At 36.9% G+C, this 12,838-nt stretch overlaps 1 pseudogene across 4 annotated transcripts in view; it reads left to right on the forward strand.

The window, feature by feature from the left end:
* Nucleotides 1-1,608: 1,608 nt before the first annotated feature.
* LOC149147904 (metal tolerance protein A1 pseudogene) overlaps nt 1,609-12,838 on the forward strand; it is a 28,207-nt pseudogene continuing 16,977 nt past the window's right edge. Inside the window, exons 1-2 of one of the 4 annotated variants that reach the window (XR_016263572.1) lie at nt 1,610-1,875; nt 3,365-3,446. The product of XR_016263572.1 is annotated as a metal tolerance protein A1 pseudogene, transcript variant X2 (transcript). Of the gene's footprint in view, nt 1,876-2,360; nt 2,857-3,364; nt 3,447-12,838 lie in introns of those variants that run through there. The other 3 variants (XR_016263571.1, XR_016263573.1, XR_016263574.1) reach the window with 3 other exon arrangements.

Here is a 12,838-nt window from a genome sequence, read left to right on the forward strand (position 1 = left end):
TTATAATGAAAGTTGTACATATATTAGGTTTGTTGATCTATAATTGTACACTAATAATAAGATTTATGGAAGTTGTATATACACTAGGTTTGTTGGTCTGTCACTTCGAAAAGTGAACTAATAACAAAAAAGAAGAAGTTATTTGACCATTTTGTCTTTAGCAAATTGTCTACTAAAAATACAAAAAAGCACTACTCAATTAGCTACACGAGATAACCTAAATCCCTGTCTCTTATCCAGTCCAACTAGTCGTTTCCCAGTCAAATATAGTCGTTACCTAGTCAAATATAGCCATTATAGGTTCTGCTCTGACTATTTAACATGCAGCCTGGATCTGATTCTTCAACTTGTCCTGACGATGAACCACACTAGTTGGTTCGAAACGCGTCGACAAATAATTTATCATGTGATTTACACTGAAAAACTTTTTCTCATGAACCTAATAGATAATTGCAATAATGGTGGAAAAGAAACAAGAAAACGTAATTTGTGCATTCTAGAAATCATTCAAAAGGTATGTTGACTAAAACATTGGACATTTGGCTTACCTCAATACATGAACATTTTTTTCTAAAGTTATGATCTCGACATCTGTAGTTTTGACTTGGAGTTGCAATTCATTTAACTGTAATAGAATTTCATGGTAAACCTCATTCATTTCCAACAACGCCTTACCCACCACTGTCTTCATCTATCAATATATATCAACTATTCATAGGTACTTAATATCCCTAGCTTGGGTGCTTTTAATATCAAGTATCCATTTCCCCATCTCCTCATTTATATTTGCATCAAGAATGAACTAGTGTTCCATTCTCATAACCTCCTTTAGGGTCTCAATTTCCTCTTGGATGGTTGGCAAAGTTTGTTCGTAGTAAGTCTTTGCAAACTCCATTGGCTCTTATCAAGCATTAAAGTAAGCAAGCCCGTCACACCCTCATCTTCCCACACACTCTTGCCTTCCTCTGGCAATGATGTGATTTTCAGAAAAAATGAGTCATAGATGAGCGATAAACTTCGAATTACCTATTACCATAAACAAGTTGCTCCATTGTCTCAACCAATAACAAATGATGGTACAAAAATACCAACAAATTTGAGAACCCATTATATCTTTACCTCCTTTAACTCCAAAAATAAAAATACTTACCCATCCCTACTTCCCAATCCTCACTAGAGTATTCATCCTCCCTGGCTAGAGTATTCATCCTCCCTGGTAGACCAAAAAAACAAACAAACCTACTTCCCAATTCATCCTTCCTTGTAGACAAAATTCACATTTAAGTAACATTATTCACCTTTATCTTCAATATCATTCCAAAGCCAACTCTTCCATGACGTCATGAATACTAAAGACTTCACATTCCTCATTCTAAGGTACATTTCAAAGCAGCTATAAACGACACACTTTTCACCTCAAACTAAGAGCTAAATGAAAAACGTTATATAATATTGCTATATGACAACACCCTTGCTCGAGGTTCTCTTACCTCCCTATCACCTCATGGAGCGGCAAAATCAAATTAGCTTTACTCTTCCTTATCTTGTGGAAACAACATGGAAAAAGTTAACTTTACTCTCCCTTATCTTATGGAAAAAATCACGCAAAGCTACTGTCACTACTTACACGCGTTCGCTGCCTCAAATTCTTTGTCCATAGGATATTAATAAATTTTGACGAGGAGCATTAAAAGAAAATATCGGATCAGTAAATCTTTGGCATCTCTGATGGACTTATAGCAAAAATAATTGCGTTCGAAGATTTTGAAGACCAAGTCACCCTTGAACGCATCCCAAGCTTTTGACAAGGCACTTGTGAGGAGGTATCGGATGTGCACTGAGGGACCGTTCGGAATCATCGTTCTTTACTTTTAGGTCAGGGTTCGAATCTCTGGTCCTTTTGGAATTTATTACTCATGTTGTTCTTTGTTTTGTTTGAGGCTGGTGCATTTACAGGGTTTCACCTCTCAAATCTCTTATCCTTCAATGGATGTGAAAATCTTTCAATGCTCTGCTCTTTTCTTTTCTTTCTTCCTGTTTTTTTAAAGGTTAGGTGAGAGTTTAGAAGTAATTCACATTGTTTTCCTGCTCTCTGAAGTCAGGGTTTTCAATCTTTGTACCTTTCATTAAGGCGTGGAATGCTATCATTTTATGTGCTATGCTTTAAAATTTGAGCTTCAGATCTTTTGGCTTAAAATAATTCATTCAAATGGTCGCGATTATGTTTGTTGAGGTTAGCGGTAGCTTTTATATTTTCGGGGGTTCAAATCTGGTAAAGCTTTAATGGATTCTTTTAATTTTTTTTAAGAAGTTGCCTACAGCAACATCCTCTGCCCTCAGGGCGTGGATTTACTTTGGTTTAGGGGGAGGTATGAGGGTATATATTCTTCTGAAAGATATGTTCATGATATCTGCGTTGCTCATCAACATGCCAACGTCTTAGACAGGACGAAACATTGACACAATCATGTGTAATGTGGATGATCTTGAAAATAGCTTTGGGAATGATGTCTACTGCAGAAGTATAAAATCAGTTATTTATTCTGCAAATTTCACCTTGGACTTGCACATGGCCTCATTCCTTTTTGACATGCCATTCGCTGGGCAAATCACAGCGAGAATAGCAGCCTGGCCAATGTGGATGATCTTGAAAATAGCTTTGATAATGATGTCTACTGCAGAAGTGTAAATTCAGGTATTTGTTCTGCAAAATTCACTTCGGACATGCACATGGCCTTGTCTCTTTTTGACACGCCATTCGCTAGGCAGATGACAGCGAGAACGACAGCCTGGCCAATGTGGATGATTTTGAAAATAGCTTTGAGAATGATGTATACTGCATAAGTATAAAATCAGGTATTTACTCTGCAAATACACCTTGGACTTGTACATGGCCTCATCCCTTTTTGACATGCCATTCGCTGGGCAGATCACAGAGAGAATGACAGCCTGGCCACCGGCTTAATAGTGTGGCAACCTTATTAGTTAACCAAGGTCCTTTTGGTTATATTATTCATGTATTTTTTATTTTGTGCTTGGGCATTCGGATCTCTCGCTTTAAGATAATATTTTGTTGTTGTTGTTGTTGTTTTTGTTTGTTGTTGTTCTACAGTTATTTTGAATTCGGTTTCTCCTTCATTCATAAATTTTATCTTTGGGGGGAGGTTTCTCTTTGCATGTTTTGTTTGAATTTCTACCTTTAAAATGAATTTCTGTTAATGAGGAGGTTTTTTAGTTTTCTTTTGTAGTCTTTTTAACTTCACAGTTATTATCTCTGGGAGGAGGTGCTCTTTGCTTGTGTTATTTGCAGTTTTAGATCAAACTTGAATTTCTACTTCTAAAATGAATTTCTGTTACTGAAAAGGTTTTCCGGTGATGCCAGGGGCTCGAGCCTGGTGACTGGTCTGCACTTGTGTGATTGTAGAGGCTTATGTTGTTGATTTACGGTAAGGATATTCTATGTTGTTAGTATTTGAAATATGCTTTTATATATATATATATACACTTTTTTTTCCAGATTGGGAAAATTTTTCTTGGAAGCTCTACCTTTGAATGGAGATGCCAAATATGTTTTGAATCTTTGATATCTGCTGTAGTTGAAAAACTTTACATTCTTGTGGATATAATCTAAGTCATCATATATGAAACTGGGAAAAAACAATTAGTGATTCTCCTCCAAAATGATTATCTGAATAATGGAAAGTTGGAAACAAATTCTAGGCATTTAAGGGGATTTTGGCACAATGGCATGGTTTTGAGTGTTTAGGGAATAAATTTGAAAGGCAGAGTTGGGTGTGAAGGGTTGTTTTGAATGTACTATGCAGATTACTAGATCAATAATAGCGATACATTTATTTCAAAAGTAAGCAGCAAAGCATCACACCATAAAATCGAAAAGTCTTATCATGCCCTATTGTGGCTTCCTTCTGTGGCTAAATGAATGTTTATGATTATGGGTCCTAGTGGATTTTTTTCAGGCAAAAAATGTTCTTTGCTTCTTACCATCTTACCAAGATGTAAGTTTCTTGACTAGGAGGTTTATAAGGTGATCTCACCTTCTCAGGGTTGTTTTGATTGTAAATGCAGATTACTAGATCAATAATAGTAAATACATTTCTTTGAAAAGTAATCAGCAAATCATTAGACCATAAAATCAATTTTTTTAATAGTTTATGCCCTATTGTGGCTTCCTTCTTTGGCTAAAAGAATGTTTATGGTTATGGGTCCTAGTGGTCTTTTAAGGAAATGCTTCGTTTCTCCTAATCTTCTTACCATTTTACTAGTAGGCAAGTAGGTACGTTTCTTGACTAGGAGTTTTGTAAGGTGTTAAATTTTCAGCACGGTGAACAGATCTTCACTGTTAAGTTTTGATATCCTAATCTGGGAAACTAAAACTGTGAAACCTATCAAAACAGTAGATAAAGGGTTCCACATCATTCGTTATTACCTTTACAGAAGAAAAGATTTACAACAGGTGGCTAATCACTCACTCAAAGAAGAATTGAATGAATATAACAAGAGTGCCATCTTCTCTTTGTAAAAAAGGCCGAGGGGCTCATAATAGATGTGTGCTAAATGCATCAAGTTTTACAGTGTCAAACTTTAACTCTAGTTGGCTAGGGTAGAATGCCTTCATGCATAAATAGAATCCTCATGCACATTCCCTACTAGTCTCCTGGTGCACTGTGCCTATCTAAATCTGATCTGCATGTAAAGACGAAAATAACACATCTGTCTATGGTTAGCTCATTATAGCTAGACATTCCAATTTCCATTTGAAAGGAACAGATTTATTGATTATGACTAACTTCAAGCTGTGATTTCTAAAGGGATTAGAACTGGGTCCTTTTGTAGTTGCATGTGGACTCCTAAAGTCTACACAAATCTGAAACCAATCATGCTTCTCAGGGCAAATAAAAAATTGCTTATTACCTATCCAACTAGTCTTTTGTGAATAACTGACTGTTGAATTTTTCTACAAGATGCACAGTAGAATACAATTTTCTGCTAGATAATTACTTCGTAATGATTTTCATACAGTAACTATGTCACTGATATCATTGAACAATTACAAAGTTCAGAAAATATCAACAGTAAATGCAGCGGAAACAGTAAAGATCATAGAAAAACAGCCATGAAGAATAGAGACAATATTTTTACCATGGGAAACCCAACTTTGGGAGAAAACCCAATAGGAAAAATTATTCTTCAGCAAGGTTTACAAATCAGTGATTTGCCTAGAAATCTGTGCCAATATCCAAGTCAAGGTACCAGTCAAACCTGGTCAATCTCCAGCAAGTCAATGCTGGTAAAACCAGCCAAAATATCAGAAATTCAACACTGGTCAACTTGGCTTGGTCAACCTTCCTGTTGTCAAATTTCGGCCCTGTGGTCAACTATGGTCAACCTTGCAATCAACTATGTTCAACCCTGCGATCAGCTGTAGTATGGATTTTCCTCAAATTGCAGTCAAATCAGCTCGGTCAAATAGTCAAACTCAGCCAACTGTTGCGGTCAAATTCATATTTTTGTTCACATGCGTGACTGCCCAAGAATGCTGTTCAAACTCGTCCAAGAACTCGGTCAAAGTCTCCTTCACATGTGCAGCCAGGAGAGAGATAGAAATATGATCTCCAAAACAGATTTCTTTGTGCTCATACTTGCTCTTTGTTGGTGGAGAAAATGAAATGTCACGTCATCTATATATATTAGTCAAATGGGGTGAAATAACCCAAAAGGGACACATCGCTTCACCCTCCTGGGCCGACTTGACTTTTCAAGGCGAGCTTTGCATTCAAAAATCAAATTTTTATTTTAATTCTTCAACATTCTTTTAGGCTGACTTAGGCATGCAAGAATACCTCCCGATGCTACAAAAAAATATCAACACTCCCTCTTAGCGAGCGAGGTATTCTCCTTGGCTGCAACATATTTTTCCTTAGCTAAAATTTTTCTTCCACAAGAAAAGTTCATGAACTTGCTATGTTGATGTAGTGTCTTTTCACCTGCACATCTATAGATCACTCCATTTTAGAGTAGGCAATGTGTTTCCTCACATGCACGTTTATAGATCACTCCATCTTGGAGTAGGCAATGTGAGTATCCAGGGCTATTTACCCCTGGCCAATCAGCATGGCCTAGCCAAAGCCCTTCATGGCTTCTCAGGAGAGGAGAGGATCTGCCCCTGAGCCACTCACCCCTGACCAGATCAATATGGTTCAGTGAAATTAGCATGACTACTCAGGGGAATGTATCCATCTCCTCTAGTCAAATCAGTATGACCCAACCAAATCACCATGGCTTCTCAGGAGATGGTCTGCCCGATCCTGCAAAGACATCAACACTCCTCTGTACAAGGGAGACATTTTGCATCACACCAAGCTTGTTTATGAAGTATACAAACTTCGCTCTAGATAGAGGCTTGGTGAGAATGTCTGCTCATCTATGGATAAGTACTGGAGCTTCATTGCTACCTTTTGTGCCATATCTCGGATGAAGTGATGTGATGAAATAGTCCCATAAGAAGTTTCCAAAGCCACACTGCTTCAAGACTAGCGACATTGGTTGCGATATACTCTGCCTATGCTGTACTGAGTGCGACAAAAGTTTGCTTTTTGCTAAACCAAGAAATCATAGTTGATCCCAAGCTGAAGTAGCACCCCGAGGTGCTCTTTTTGTCCTCTGCACTCTTGACCCAATCTGAATTAGTATATCCTTGTAGCTTCATTTCACCACTTGAGACATATCTCAGGCCATATCCTATTGTACCCACATGTACCTCAACACATGCTTCGCTCCATGCCTTGGCTCAACCATCACCTTCCTAGCTTCCTTCATTGGATCCATCACAACAATTTCTTTCTGGTCACCTTGATTCGCAACAATTGCTTTCTAGTCACCTTGATTGGGTGCTCCCCCTAACATTGAAGCAAACCCTCTTATGGCAATATTGGATGCCCCCTCTGCCACTAATGCCCCCTCTGTCACTGAAGCATATCCTGTTGTCTGGCATGTCCTTTCATAGAAGGGACATTTCTCTTAGAGATCTCCTGTCTTTGAGCATCTAGTCCAACAATCTCAATTGATGACATCCTCTTAGAAGATTGCTCCTTTCATTCTGCCTAACTGTCTGCTTCCTCAGAACTGGAAGCTCTTTTGGTCACCTGGCACGACCCTGGTTGTCCTAACAATTTGTAGAATCCCTCCCTCTTGAACATCAATCACTTCCTACTGAATCTATGTTCTAGATTGGAGCAAAAATATCCACACAGTCCACTCGCCACAAAACTCACTTGTACGTTGACATCTGATGCATGAATCATCACCTTGGTAGCCTCCACAATGGGCTTGTTCTTTTTCCCCATTCATTAGGCCATGTAAAGGAAGGAAAAAATCATAACCAAGCAAAATACAGAGACAAGAGGCTGACTAAAAACTAAAAGTAATAATAATAATCAAGGGAGAAAAAAAATATAAAGTACTTATCTCTTGATCTGAGGATTGTAGGGAATTGTCAACTTCCTCTCTGACAAATCTGTAAGAGAGTCTCGAAAACCTGTCATATGCCTTGTACACAAACCAAACATCACTACTATTGGTGATAGTTTCTAAAGGAAAAGTTCTTTTGACTTTTTCTAAGGTGGATGCTTGTCATCATCATCATCATCAACATTGGCTGTTGATGCATGCTGCTTTCCCTTCCTTTTCTTCTCAGGACACTGGGAGGCATAGTGTCCAAAATCATGACAAATGAAGCACTTTACCTTTGACATATCCTTCTTCTTTTGATCCTGAACAAGAGCGGGTCTTCTACCTGTATTCTTCTTATCAAACTTTCCAAAGTTCCATCTTCTTTTCCTTTCCTTGTGTGAGCTACAATATGAGTTTTTTTCATCCTATGATTCTGTAAGCAATTCCTCGACAACAATTTGATCTTTTTCTTAGACACAATCAATCCATAGCTTATCAAACTTGGGTAGTTTTTCTCGTGCACAAATTCTCTGAATAAATGGCTCCCATGAGGAGGGAAATCCATTGAGAGTCACTGTAACAAGCTTTGTATCATCAATGGTATCTCCAATGGCTACAAGCTCATCTCTGATCTGGGAGACTCATAAGATATGAGACAATAGAATCTGATCTAGTCATCATGACATTACATAGATGATTTCTCAAGGTTAACTTCCTACTAGTGTTGTTGCTCTCATACAATCCTACTAGAGCATCATATACTTCCTTGGCAGTCTTCAATGCAACAACATGAGGAATCAAGTGGTCCTTTATGGAATCTACCAATATTCTCTTCACGTGGCTTCATTATTCTTATACTTGGCTTTTTCCTCAACTCCCGTTGGCTTTGGCTCTGGAATGAATTTCTCCACATGATCCTGAAGCTCATTCCCTTCCAAGATAAGGAGTATCTTGGTCTTTCAATATTTGAAGTTGATGGCACCATCTAACTTGTCTTTAACTTTGAGATTTGGTGCCATTTTTGACAAAAGATCTCAAAAAGCAAGCTGCTGAACACTTGTCTCTTAGGCTGACTTCAATGGCTGCTCTTTAAACAATGCTTTGATACGGTGTTGAATTTTTCTACAAGATGCATAGTAGAATACAATTTTCTTCCAGATAATTACTACAAAATGATTTTCACACTATTTTATGTCACTGATATCATTGAACAATTACACAAGAAAATATCAACAGTAAGCAGAAAAAATAAAGATCATAGAAAGACAACCATGCACAATAAAGACAATATTTTTAGCTGGCAAACCTGACCTTGTGAGAAAACCTAACAAGTTTTCTTTAGGAGAAATTATTCTTTAGCAAGGTTTACAAATCAACAATTTGTCTAGAAATCTGTGCCAATATCCAAATCAAAATACCAATCAAACTTGGTTAATCTCCAACAAGTCAATGCTTGTAAAACCAACCAAAATATTAGAAATTCAACACTAATCAACTCGGCGTGGTCAACGTTGCGGTCAAATTTCAGCCATGTGGTCAACCCTTTGGTCAAAGCCATTGTCAAGTGCAATACGAATTTCAGTCAAATTGCAGTCAAATTAGCTCAATCAAATAGTCAAACTCATTCATTGTTGCAGTCAAATAGTCACACTCGTTCAACTGTTGCAGTCAAATTCATCCCTCTGTTCACACGTGTGATTGTCCAAGAATGTTGGTCAAACTTGTCCAAGAACTTGGTTGAAGACTCCACACATGCATCCAAGAACTTGGTTGAAGACTCCACACGTGTCCAAGAGAGAAATAGAAAGATAGAAAGATGATCTCTAAAACAAACTTCTTCATGCTCAAACTTGCTCTTCATTGGTGGAGAAAATGAAATGTCACATCATTTATATATAGTATATACTAGTTGAATGGGGTGAAATAACCCAAGGGACACGCCCCTTCACCCTCTTGGGCCAACTTGACTTTTCTAGGTCAACTTGTCTTTCAAAAATCAAATTTTTATTTTAAATATTCATAATTCTTCTAGGCCAACTTAGGCATGTGGGAATACCTCTCGATGCTACACAAAAAAAATCAATAGAGATTAATACAATTTAAGTACTAGCATTAACTAGCCATCATCAACTAACAGAGTCAAAGAATGTTATATTTGGATATTAGTATCCTTGTCCTTCCTAGACTTGATTTGTTCAAATGCTTCCATGGTGTATAAACTATCAATATTCCATAGTCTAATAAAATATCCAACGTCTTTAAATTTATGCTCATTACATTGTCACATGAAAAATAGCTAATGTTGGAAATATAGTAATTTTATGTTTCATGGTTAGTGTTGGAAATAAAGTAATTTGATGTTTCAACTTTCGACCCAACCCCTTTTCTTATTTGACTTGTTTATAAAATAAGTAATCTTCATGTCTTTTCTAGCCTTTTACAATATTTGATAAATAAGGATTCTTCTTTTTGAAATCTATGAGGAAGCAATGGTATCCCAAAAGAATGAGATGTTCGCCTCACACTTGCTTTGAATTTCTTTGTTTGCCTTAAATACTCTTGGTATTATTTTTGGTAAAAAAATATTTTATGTTAAATATGGCCCAAGCCTTTTAGTATTATGAAAAATGTACAATAGAGTTCTTGACCGACATTCTTGTTATTGTATTGAAGTTCCTTCATTGTTGTCAATCCTCGACCAAATTTTCTTCTATTTGTGGAAGAGATGTAATTTGTAGGACATTCATCTTCAGTATTGTGATATAATTGTTATGGGTGGTGAAATCTGTCACCTTTTGCTCAATCTTTTCTATGCCATGAAGGATTGTTGCACTTGCTTTATGAAGCTTTTGGTTCAAGTAAAGAGTCCAAGTAGCATCTCCTCTAGAGTTTTGATGCTTCAACACTTTTCACTGGAGCTTATAGAAATGCAACTTGCACCTTGATGTTAAATTTTTTTATACCAGATCTGATTATTTTACTTCAACAATTTATTAAAATCCTAGAAAATATTTATCTCAAATATTTTTGAAATTGCTGATAAGATAAACACATTGTCATATTAACTTAGAAAATAAAATGTGCCTTGAGGGTTAGCTCAATTGGTTGAGATCCTGTTGCTAAAGCACCTTGCCATTGGGAGGTCACAAGTTCAATTCCTCTCGATGCCCTTGGCGTTAGGCTCTGATTAGTTTGGCTGGGGGGTGTGATTTCTTCAGGTGGACCTACCTTGATATTCTGCAGAAAAAAATGCAACATAAATAGAAAATTGGGAAATAAATCCTACTACGACAACAAATTTGAGCCCAACACAATCTTCCTTTATATTAAAATTCTTAGGAAAATTTGGGCCTAGACCCATAGACAATACATAGAAAAGTACAACTGCTGGGAACGTGGAAACTCAACCCCGCTAGGAAAATCGCCCCTAGAAATCAACCTTCCTGAAGAAACTTAGCCTTGGAGATTTAGACTTGTTTGACCAACAAATACACTGTGCACTTGAGGAAATCGACCTCTTTGGATATTTTGACCTTCTCCACAACTTGTCCCCTCCTCTTCAACAACCTAGCCTCCCTGTATTTCTCCCAAAATTCTTTGTTGCACTTCTCTTCAGTCTATTCAAGCCTCCCACTATAAAGAAAATCGTTTCCTACAAAACTGTTGTCTTCACCTCCCTCTTAGGCTTATTTATAATTTCATTAAGCCCAAATCCCTAAGTGATCAATGACTATGATTAAATTGTAAACCTCACTTGAGATCAATGGTTGAGATCATAGCTAAGTCACTTGAATGATTTCATTATTTATCCTTAGAACTTTGGCCTAATAGTCCGCAATAATTAATTACCTTAGGAAAGAAATCATAAAATCACTCACTCCGCCAAGCAAGCACCTAAAGAGGCAATCAAATATTTTCTACATGCCAGGACACCAAGCCAATGTAGAAGACCTTCCGAGGCTACAAAATCAACACTTGAAGTGGGGTTGACTTGAAATCAACATGCATTTGTTTTAACTCCAAGCAGAGGCTAACTACTAGGGCATAAGCATACCTGCACTCCTAGGTTGTTCTTGGGGATCTTGATTATTGAGGTTTCTTTGATTGAGAATACCGTGGATGGTGTTAATTTTATGCTCTTTTTTGCTCTCTGGCATTCTCTTATGTTCTTTTGAAATCTTTCATTAAAATTGTTTTTGGAGCACTTGCACTTTTTCTGTTTCGAAGCTGTGTGTTTCCTTGTGCAACTTTCTTCATTCCCTTTATTCTCTACTATCTACTTTCCTTCTCTTCTTTTGGTATAGAATTGCCGTTCTTATCCAGAAATTTAGTAGAATTAATGTTCCTTGATGTAAAGCACCAAGTACAATGTGTGGACCAAATAGGGACCAAGGTTTGTTAATTGCAATGATGCACCATGTAAGTTAATAATGTTTTGAACAAATGAGAACATAGAAGTATGAGAATTGAAAGTTCCCTAACAATCGTGTTTGCATCTATTGCCTCTTTTGTTCCTTACCCTAAAGCCCCAAGGGAAATATGGACCTAAGGCTTATTAATTGTGATGCCATTAAAATTAATAAAATTTTGAACAAGTGAGAGCTTCAAATGGTGGATTAACATTGAGTGGAACGTTTATTGGGATATGTAGAGAGTGCATAAACAATGGATTAGAATGTGTACAAGTGGAGAATACACAAACATACATACTGTAAACTTGCATACTTAGATTGAGGTCCCTAACAATACCAAAGAGAGATTTAGTGGATTTAGTGTATGAGAAACTTGAAAAAGGTCAAGTTGTGCCATATCAAATGGGGCAATGTATGTCAATGGTGAACTTTTCTAGCAAATTGAAAGTTTTCTTGCATTATTGCTTGCATCTATTTCCTTGCTTTGTTCATTAATGAAAATTTCCATAGGAAATAGGGACTTGAGGTTTGTTAATGGTGATGATGCACCATGTAAGTTAATAAAATTTTCAATAAATGAGAACATCAAGTAGTTTAGACAAGGACAAAATTTGTGCCAACTTCATATGGTGGACCAACATTGCAAGGAACTTTTATTGGGGTATATGGAGTAGAATGTGTGCAAGTGCATAAAGCACAAATATACACATCGCAAACATGCATAAAGCTAGATTCAAATTCTTGTCAATGCACAAAGAGAGGGTGACTTAGTGTACAAGAACCTTGAAAAAGGTCTAGATTCACCATATTAAATGAGACAAAGTATGTCAATGGTGAAAGATGAAAATATATTTTTAATTTTTTGATGGGAAGTTGTGTGATGTCATTTTAGGAAAATAGAGGATTGTGAAGAGTACATATATACAATTGATTTATTCTCTAATCAAGATTAGGTC

Source organism: Pinus tabuliformis, chromosome 9 (assembly GCF_031772625.1).
Source record: "Pinus tabuliformis cultivar Carrire ecotype Pingquan chromosome 9, CPIR1, whole genome shotgun sequence".
NCBI classification, from domain to species: domain Eukaryota; kingdom Viridiplantae; phylum Streptophyta; class Pinopsida; order Pinales; family Pinaceae; genus Pinus; species Pinus tabuliformis.